General features: G+C 29.2%; 1 protein-coding gene across 1 annotated transcript in view; it reads right to left on the reverse strand.

Moving 5' to 3' along the window:
- LOC106461765 (axin-1-like) overlaps nucleotides 1-6,507 on the reverse strand; it is a 52,925-nt gene extending 46,418 nt beyond the window's left edge. The window contains exon 1 of the mRNA XM_013921615.2: nucleotides 6,330-6,507. The gene's annotated coding sequence lies outside the window, so the exon portion shown is untranslated. The remainder of the gene's footprint in view (nucleotides 1-6,329) is intronic.
- Between the last annotated feature and the right edge of the window lie 2,287 nt (nucleotides 6,508-8,794).

Here is an 8,794-nt window from a genome sequence, read left to right on the forward strand (position 1 = left end):
GGGGGGGGGGGGTCAGATCCACAGTCCAGCACGCTAACCACTAGGCCACGTCCGGCCATATGTCGGGGTGGATAACGTTCTCGAAAGTGTTTTTTTTTATATCTGGTTTTTCCTGCCCTTTCTTTGATAGTTTATTTAACAGTGGTTCTTAGAATCAGTCCTTATGAATAATTTTAATTCTTAAGTTCATATTTCACAGTTTGACGTGTTTTAATATCTACATTTGTTAAAAACCTCTTTAAACGTGTCTTATGTTTATATTTATTTTAAAATGTTTTGTCATATTTAGAATAATAATTTTTTTAAATTAGTGGTCAAGGCTGATGAGTGATTGAATAGGTCACCTCATGAAACCATGATCTTTAATTAGACCACAGATATGCGAATTATAATATCTGATTATTTCAGTAGTGTTTATTCTCTTTCTATAACACAACTTATGAACATGTAATAACGTTCAATTAAATGTTATGTACGTAAATAAACGATCACAGCAACAAAAATACGTAGTTCTTGACTCCTAGCACATTATTTCAGTATAGTCTATATCACAATAACTGTTCGTATACTTACTAAAACTAGTATATAAAAAATAATTAGTTATCAATTGCAACTCTCAGAAGTCTGATTCAAGTTTCAGGTTTCTATAGCAACGTTGTTATTATCTCGAGCAGTTACTGAAGGATATCGATCACTAATGCGTGCGAGCACAAAAGAACTGAATAAAACGATTCTTAAGTGGACTGCTCCACTAAAAGCTCTAATTAAGTTAGAAAATTCATCGTTTACACAGAAGAAAAATTTAAACCCTAAGAGCAGGCGAGTCGTTTAAACGGATTAATTTTAATGAAGGAAGAACACAAGCCTGAGCTTTAGGATGACTGCATGCTTGGTCATTATGGAATGCCGAACTTGTTTCAAACCCTTTTGCTGCATTAGAGAAACTGAATCGTTTTACTATAAACAATGTAATCTGCCTTTGGTCGTTTTTTAATACATCAAGTTTGGAGTATTCCATAGATGTTTGAAACGTTGATGTATTTCTTTTATTTTTTATTAGATCTTGTAAGCTCAAACGTTACAATAACAAATGCAACAAGGTGAAAATAGTTGAAAGCACATTTTCAAATCAAAGAAGCGATTGATTTTGGCTTACACCATACAATATTGAACTCATTTTTTAACGACATTCAGAAGAATTTTATATTTCCTTTTCTTAAGTTGTTACCCATTAAAGTATGAACCATAAAACAATTCCAAATATTTGGTGATTACATTTTATTCACCTTGTATTTAATTAAAGTATACAATCACAAGGAAATTATTAATTATGTAGATAAAATCCTCAATAAAACAAGTTATGTAAAAACGAATCATTCCTTCATGTTCTGTGTGTCTTTTAATAATGTTATACACATAAGTTTATCATATGAAATTGCATATATATTAATTAAAATTTGAAGGGATACTTATTTAAGTAAAATGGTATAACTTGTGATTTTTCTAATTAACATTTTTTAACAGTTTGATAAATATTTTCTCAGGATAACCAGATATAAAATTAAATTTAAAATACAGAAAAACTGTATTCAACTATTCAAGTCCTTTTAAACTTACTTCACAGACTATGTACTATAGTTCACAGACATGTACTATCACCTTAATGATGTGGACTGTATCTTGAGAGTTTAGAATAAGTGACATTTAAAAGTATATCTTGTACACCATAGAAAACAAACAATAACCCAAGCACTTTCACAAAATGCTTGGACTACTGGGTTTCTTTTCTGATGCCAATCTTTTTTGTTCATCTCGAATGCTTTGCAATATCAGGAGTAGGTGTTAAATGGAATAAAATGAAGTATTATCCAAACAACATCAATGAGTATGATTTTACTGAAGGAAAAACAGTGTAGTACAGTAAAAAAAAAATGGTGGTTTTCAGTGACTGTACATTTCTACCTTAAACCTAAAGCCTTTCTTCTACGAGTTACAATATGTCAAAGAACAAAATACTCTACATCAAAGGGTCACATGTAGTGGTTGTACAGTGATAAACTGAAGTCAGATCGTCAATACACAAAGTCGCCAACTTATTATTTATAGCACTCTTATCACTTCGCATGTTACCATGTATTGTCCTTTGTCTCTTGGAAAACTCCAAGGCTTCCATACTAATCATGCTTATAATTTTATCCAGCACTAACTACAACAATGTAAATATGAAAAAGATTTGAACTTCTTGGCAACTGTTATTCTTTGTCAATATTTTCATCATTATTATTATAAGTTACAGCTATTTTATGGTAATTAAAATACTTTTAATTTAATAATAAAACACTATATTCGTGGATGCACTAACATGATATATAGCTCACTGAAATTGGCATCCAGATTTTGTTAAAGCAAGTCATTAACACTTTTAAATATACTGTTTAAGTACAAAAGAAAAAAAAAGTCAAAACTCATGCAACTGATTACTTTTAGTGTAATGTATTCTTAGATACTTTATAAACATGGCTCATGCCACTAGAGGAGTATTGGTACCTGAAACTAAGACTCAGATGGTTATGTCAACAGCACTATAACTTATCAGGGTCTGTTGAATAAGGTGTGCTAAACAAGCTACTATTTTTTTTAAGAATTCACATTTCTAAACTGGTAAAATGCCAAATGACCCTTTGTTAACCTCAGGAAATGAAACATGAATAATAAAATATCATTCAGCTACTAAAATGGTCTAATATCTTTAGAAAAGGTTAAATAAAAGCCTTTTATCCCCAAGTTTCACAAGGAATCAGTGTATCACTGTTCAGATACATAAAACATTTACCACAATTAGTTCTATGCAACCCAACATTTACAACTGATAGCTAATGGTTTTAACTTAGAAGAATTCTACACCTAACTAAAACTCATATATTAACTGGAGTTAAAGACAGTGTTGTCAAACTTTCAATACACAATCCTAACTTTCCTCAAGTAATATTTCTCTGCTTCTTAACAAAACACCATCTTTCTCATGTGTAAAACCGTAATACTTAGTAACATTGTGGGAACACATCAAGCTTATTAGTCTGACTTCTGTTGTTCAAGGTGTTGGGATTTATTGTTAGAGATCATCCAGTAAAGCATCTTGAAAATTTGCATTTAATAAACAATAACAATCAAAGTTTTAAAATGGATTTTTATACCTCACCAATTTATTAGTTTTTGATAAATCTTCTGTTCTTTGAATATAGAAAGTGAAGAAGAAATGTATCTTAACTTTACATAAAAATCTTTTTCAAGGTAACTCATAAACAACAAATTAATGTTAGATTATTATGAAAATGTTGGGGAAAATGTAGACAGAAGTAAACTTAAAAAAATGATGCTTTTTGTGGAGAATGTTTTCACTGTAGAAAAGTATGGACTGTTTTCATGAGTGGACAATAACATGGAAAATTAGTTCAATATTAGAAAACACAAATATTAATTAATGCATCTGGGATTTGTAAATTTGCAAATGACTTGCTTCTTGTGTGATGGAAACTCCAATGTTTTGGAGAAAGGAAATTATTTATTAAAACTCAGCATAAAAACCCTACCTGAATGTTTAGTTATGGTGAAAAAGTTTACTAAATGTATCTTTCTATTACTACCTTTTTAAAAGTAAAAATAAGAAGGTTATTCTAACTTCATAAAATTTGACATGGCCTCAAGTTAAGTAAAGTAACATGCTCACACCATTATTAAATAAAAAAATACAAACATGCTAAAAATGTGCAAGGAAATACAACCTGAATGATACTCAGTTTAAAACATTATGCTGTGAAAGTGTTTTAAAAATTAACCTTCTCTGGAGTACAGATGAAACAAAAGTGGCATAGTTCAAGTGCATTTACAATTGCTAAGACTGGATAACCTAACTTAGTATGGAAATATCTGATACCCGGTAAGATAAGATTAGAAAGAAAACTTGAATATTAGGAGGTATTGAAAGTTTATGAAGCCCAAAACCTGACTTGTTCTGTGACAAATGACTTCTTTCTAAAAGTTATTAATTTATGGAAAAATTTGCCTGTAAGTTTGTTTATGTGCTAAGACTTCAAATTTTGTAAAATTTGTTAAACGGGCATATGCGAATGGTTGAATTTAGTGCAGAATCACCACTTTGTTTGTTTTTGGTGGATGAAATGGTGAGTTTAATCGACTAACATTCTGTCTTCTTGCTCATCCTAGATGTTCTTTATAAGTCTTTAGTATAGTATACAGAAATGTATATTTTCAAGCAAAACACATCCAATATGGTCCAAAGAAAACATAATTTTTCAATTCAACTTAACATTTAAAATGAAAAAAGTAATATTCAATTTTATGATATCAAAAATAAAAGTATCTTTGAATTAACATAAATATAACTTGAAACATGTTAACCTTTATTACCTTATAAATAAATGTATCAATAATCTTTGCAAACTATCTTTATAATTATGCAATTTATTGAAGGTCTTCAATTTAATGATTTCTGTTAAAAACAAACCATCTATTTTCTACAATACTAATTCAATATGCATAATCCATTTAAATTCATAAAATTCCTAATGACTACTTTAATCGTAATGCATAGTTATAAATTAATCAATAACTTTTATTCAGTTTTTATCCCCATCTTTTTCTTTGAATAATATCTATAACAAATGAGATAATAAAGCATCAGACTTGCTTCAAATTAAATAAAAGAAAATTGACTTGTATGTTCAAACCCTTAACTGTGGTGTTTTGATTAAGATACACATTAAAGGTCATAATAAGTTCCTAATATTTTATGTATCCAAAACAAAAATAACTTTAGTGGCTTTCATATATTAAAAAACTGCTCAAGCAGCTCAAAACACAGTACTTATAAAATTATCCTACTCTTACAGTAGAAGGTTTTTACTACAGAAATGTACTTTGTTTACTTCCAAGTAAACAAAATATTAAAACATGCTACCTCACAATGACAGGCATAAAATTGAAATGCTGAAAACATTAATATTTTTTTCCTACTTTTCTAGTATGATAACACAAATACTTTTATAAGATATACCATATCTTCATTATGCATGCAATATATAGCCTACATATATTAATGTAATGTTTTCTACTCGCAGCAATCAATATTCATATGATAAGTTTATATTATCTAAAAGGTTTATTGAGCTCATCTTATATTGGGAATAGCCTTTAATAATTATCCAGTTTTTATGTAGATACAGCCACAGTTTTATTGTTTACATTACTATTATTAAATTCATGAAATTCATAAGGACCTCAACAAAGAGCCCTTACAGCAATAGTCTTCTAATATAATTAGAGTAAAATGTTATTGACAATGCTTATAAAAACACTTTATTTTAATAGCATACATGTGTACTAACTTTCAAATTAACTCTACAAAACTCTAAGTGGTAATAATAGCAGTTAAACTGCATGCAAGTATTTTTACATATATTCTTTGACTGAAATGTACTATACAGCTTAATAAATATTGTTGAGAAATCAAAAGAGCCAGTTATTAAAGAAATACAAGTCATATAATTTCAAATTATAATTACTTTCAAGACATTATAATTGGTATGCTTTCTTCTTGTTCTTACTTTTTGCCTTCATGATAATATGTTCATTTTATATTAACAGTCAGTCATAGAAAGGAGAATTACCAATAACATTTACAATACACATATTTTCTCATGTATCACTGTTACTAACATAATACACTAATTTTTGATGCTGAAAATTGGAGTAGCACTAACAGATAACAAAATTTGTAAAACTGAAAACAAAAGACTGCACAAAAATGATTAATTCTGTGCTATATAATATAAAACAGGTTGTAAATATAGACAGATAATATTTCCTTAACAGAAATTCTTCTTCTATTACTCTTTTTTCAACTTTGTATGATTTATTTAAAATTAAAACTTACGCTTGCATATAATTATGATATATATTATAATCTACATTACATTTTCCTTTATGGAAAGAATACATTATTCTATTTTTTTTAGTATAATTTTGATATGGAAATAGTAATACGTTTCATAATGACTCAATGAGTTTGTATTCTCAAGACGTAACTAATTATTTATTTCTATCCGCTGATCGATTCATTCATTCTAAGCCTAACGAACAGAGAAATAAATAGAGCTCGAATTTTGAAGAATGGCCCACGTAAGAACGAACCCACCGTATGCAGACGCAATATAAGACTACTTTCTTTAAAATGAGCGTTGTGCAACAAAACCAGGCCGTCTAACATTAAGTGATTAACAAGTAACGTATATTATATATTAATAACTTACCTTTCAGGATTTTTCTTACGTTGTTTCATAGCACTTCTTCTTTCATATAAAAATAGTATACCTTCTTCTTACGACAATCATTCTTTTACTTAAAAGAAGGGTAAAATTTACCTTACTTAAATGCAAAAAATTTCTCAACTACCTTCAGACACACACACACATGCCCGACGCCGACCTCCTATTACGGCATGACGTCACCAAAGCACATTACGCCGCACCAATGTGAACACATAACGTAAACGTGCCAGCCCCTGTTTGCAAAAACGAAGAAAATTGTGTTATATCACGGATCGGCTACTTTGAAGTTCGGGCAAGTCTCGTAGTTTCCGAATAACATCTTTTATAACATTAAACCTGTAAAGCGGTAACTTCAGACAGATCAAGTTTGATGTACCTTTTTGTCGTTAAGTGTCTAAAAATAATTGCGATTAAATAAAAGTCAAAATTTCATTTGTTGTTGTTTTTTAAAATTTTATAAGAGCATAACAAGTAAAATTAGTTGTCTATGAACAAGGACAAATTCTTGGGTTAAAACAAAACTATTGAAATGATTTTCAAACAAAATACAAAGTTTTAATGATGTCTTCTTGTTAGGACTGCATCCCAAACTTTTCGCACTTTTCAAGTATTCATATTTATATATATGAAATTTTTTTTGTAGTTGTTAAGTTTAATTTGCTTTATTTCCGTACATATTCTATCATAAAATCCTTCAAACTATTTCTTCTTTTAGTCGAACAGAAGTTAAAACAAAAGTGTCAATATTATCAAAACGTAAACTTAAATGTAACATATTTAGTTTCCAGATATCGTAGCACAGGCTCTAGCAAACCAGACAGTAGCTAAAAAAAATTTTACCTCCTATAGTCCATGTAGTTAAAAATCAAATTTTCGATGTAAACATAAGCTATACCATCATTTAAACAATTCGAAAAGTATTGTTACGTCTCCGTTTGTTAATTAACTTTCCGTAACTTCGTTCCGACGAAACTTTAACGACACTTACTTAATAAAACTGGTTTATTCTTTCCGAATAGAACTTTACGATACACTTAATTTCAATATTCGCGCTAAAACAAACACTATAACGAACGAACGTTAACTTCAACAATACCCTGTGACTGCAGTTCAATTACTCACTACCTACACACACATTACCGCGTCACGTTGTCACCCTCTTATATATACCAGACTACCCTATCTGGTAAATGCTAGGGCATTCGTGAAGGAACAAGATAGTTCTAAAAACTAGAGGGCGTGAGAATAGTCACGTGATCTCGATGACGCAACAGTATGTTGATGATTATGAGCTAAAGACTACGATAAACTTCATGAACCATAAACATTTTACCACTGAAAACATTGCGTTTTTATTTATTTTTATTTGTTTCAAGAGATTTTTGTAACCATAATGAGTAATAACCATAACAAAAACAAAAAACATGTCAGTCGACTGTTTCGTGCAAGGTAAATTTATTTGGAAAATTCTAATACAGATATTGAGGGTTGAAATTCCACGTAATTTATTGGTTGTTTGAATTTTGTCGATTTTAGTATTTTGCTTAGAGGTGTAATAATTCCCATGATCTCCTTTATCAACTACATTCTAAAAACTTACAGTTGCATCATATTTACGAGCAACTCCACACTGTAAGCGAAAACAACTGTTTGACAAAAAATATGAATGAAATCATGTTTTTTATGCTCTTGTTAATTTTAGAACTAACGAAACTACATTATCTTGTTAATTTGGTTATTTATATTGAAGCAATTATTTCTTGTGCGCAGGATTTTGTGGTATATTTATTTTCTTATACTTCTTGAAAGTTTGATATTTTTCTTTTACATTTAAATATTACAAATGTACGAAATTCTATAACTGTGGGCTTGCTATTATTTACTAAATCGGTGGTGTTCAGAATTTTTGTCATCAGTGTTTATGTTATTTGAAATACATAAACGTGCCAAATTTTGCATACAAGGACTGCTGCATTCTTAATTTCTAGGAATGGGGCTTTTCGGTTGTTTTCAGTTTGTGACACTTTTGGGATTGAAGTTAAACTGGTTAGTTTCAATTCAGTTATTTAATTCATTATACCTTATTTGAATGTTTAGCTTCAAAAATTGTTCTCAAAATGTGAAAGATCTAAGTGATTTAAATCACTTTTATTTAAATCTGTTGGAGTTTAAAACTTTTAAATCTCCAGTAAGGATTAAAAATTAACATATGAAATGTTTTAACATGTTGTAACTGTGACAGTCAAAGTTTTTTTATATTTCTATTAATTAAGCTATTTAAATAAATAAGAATATTAAACATTTATATATATAGAAACATATTAAGTCGTCAAGAAATTAATGTCGATAAAAAGAACAAAACCCGGACAACTTATATATCAAAACAAAACATTTATTAAATGAAATAACCTCCATTCTTTTCGACGATGCTTTTCCATCTTACAATC

The sequence above is a fragment of the Limulus polyphemus genome, unplaced genomic scaffold (assembly GCF_000517525.1).
Source record: "Limulus polyphemus unplaced genomic scaffold, Limulus_polyphemus-2.1.2 Scaffold1027, whole genome shotgun sequence".
NCBI lineage: Eukaryota > Metazoa > Arthropoda > Merostomata > Xiphosura > Limulidae > Limulus > Limulus polyphemus.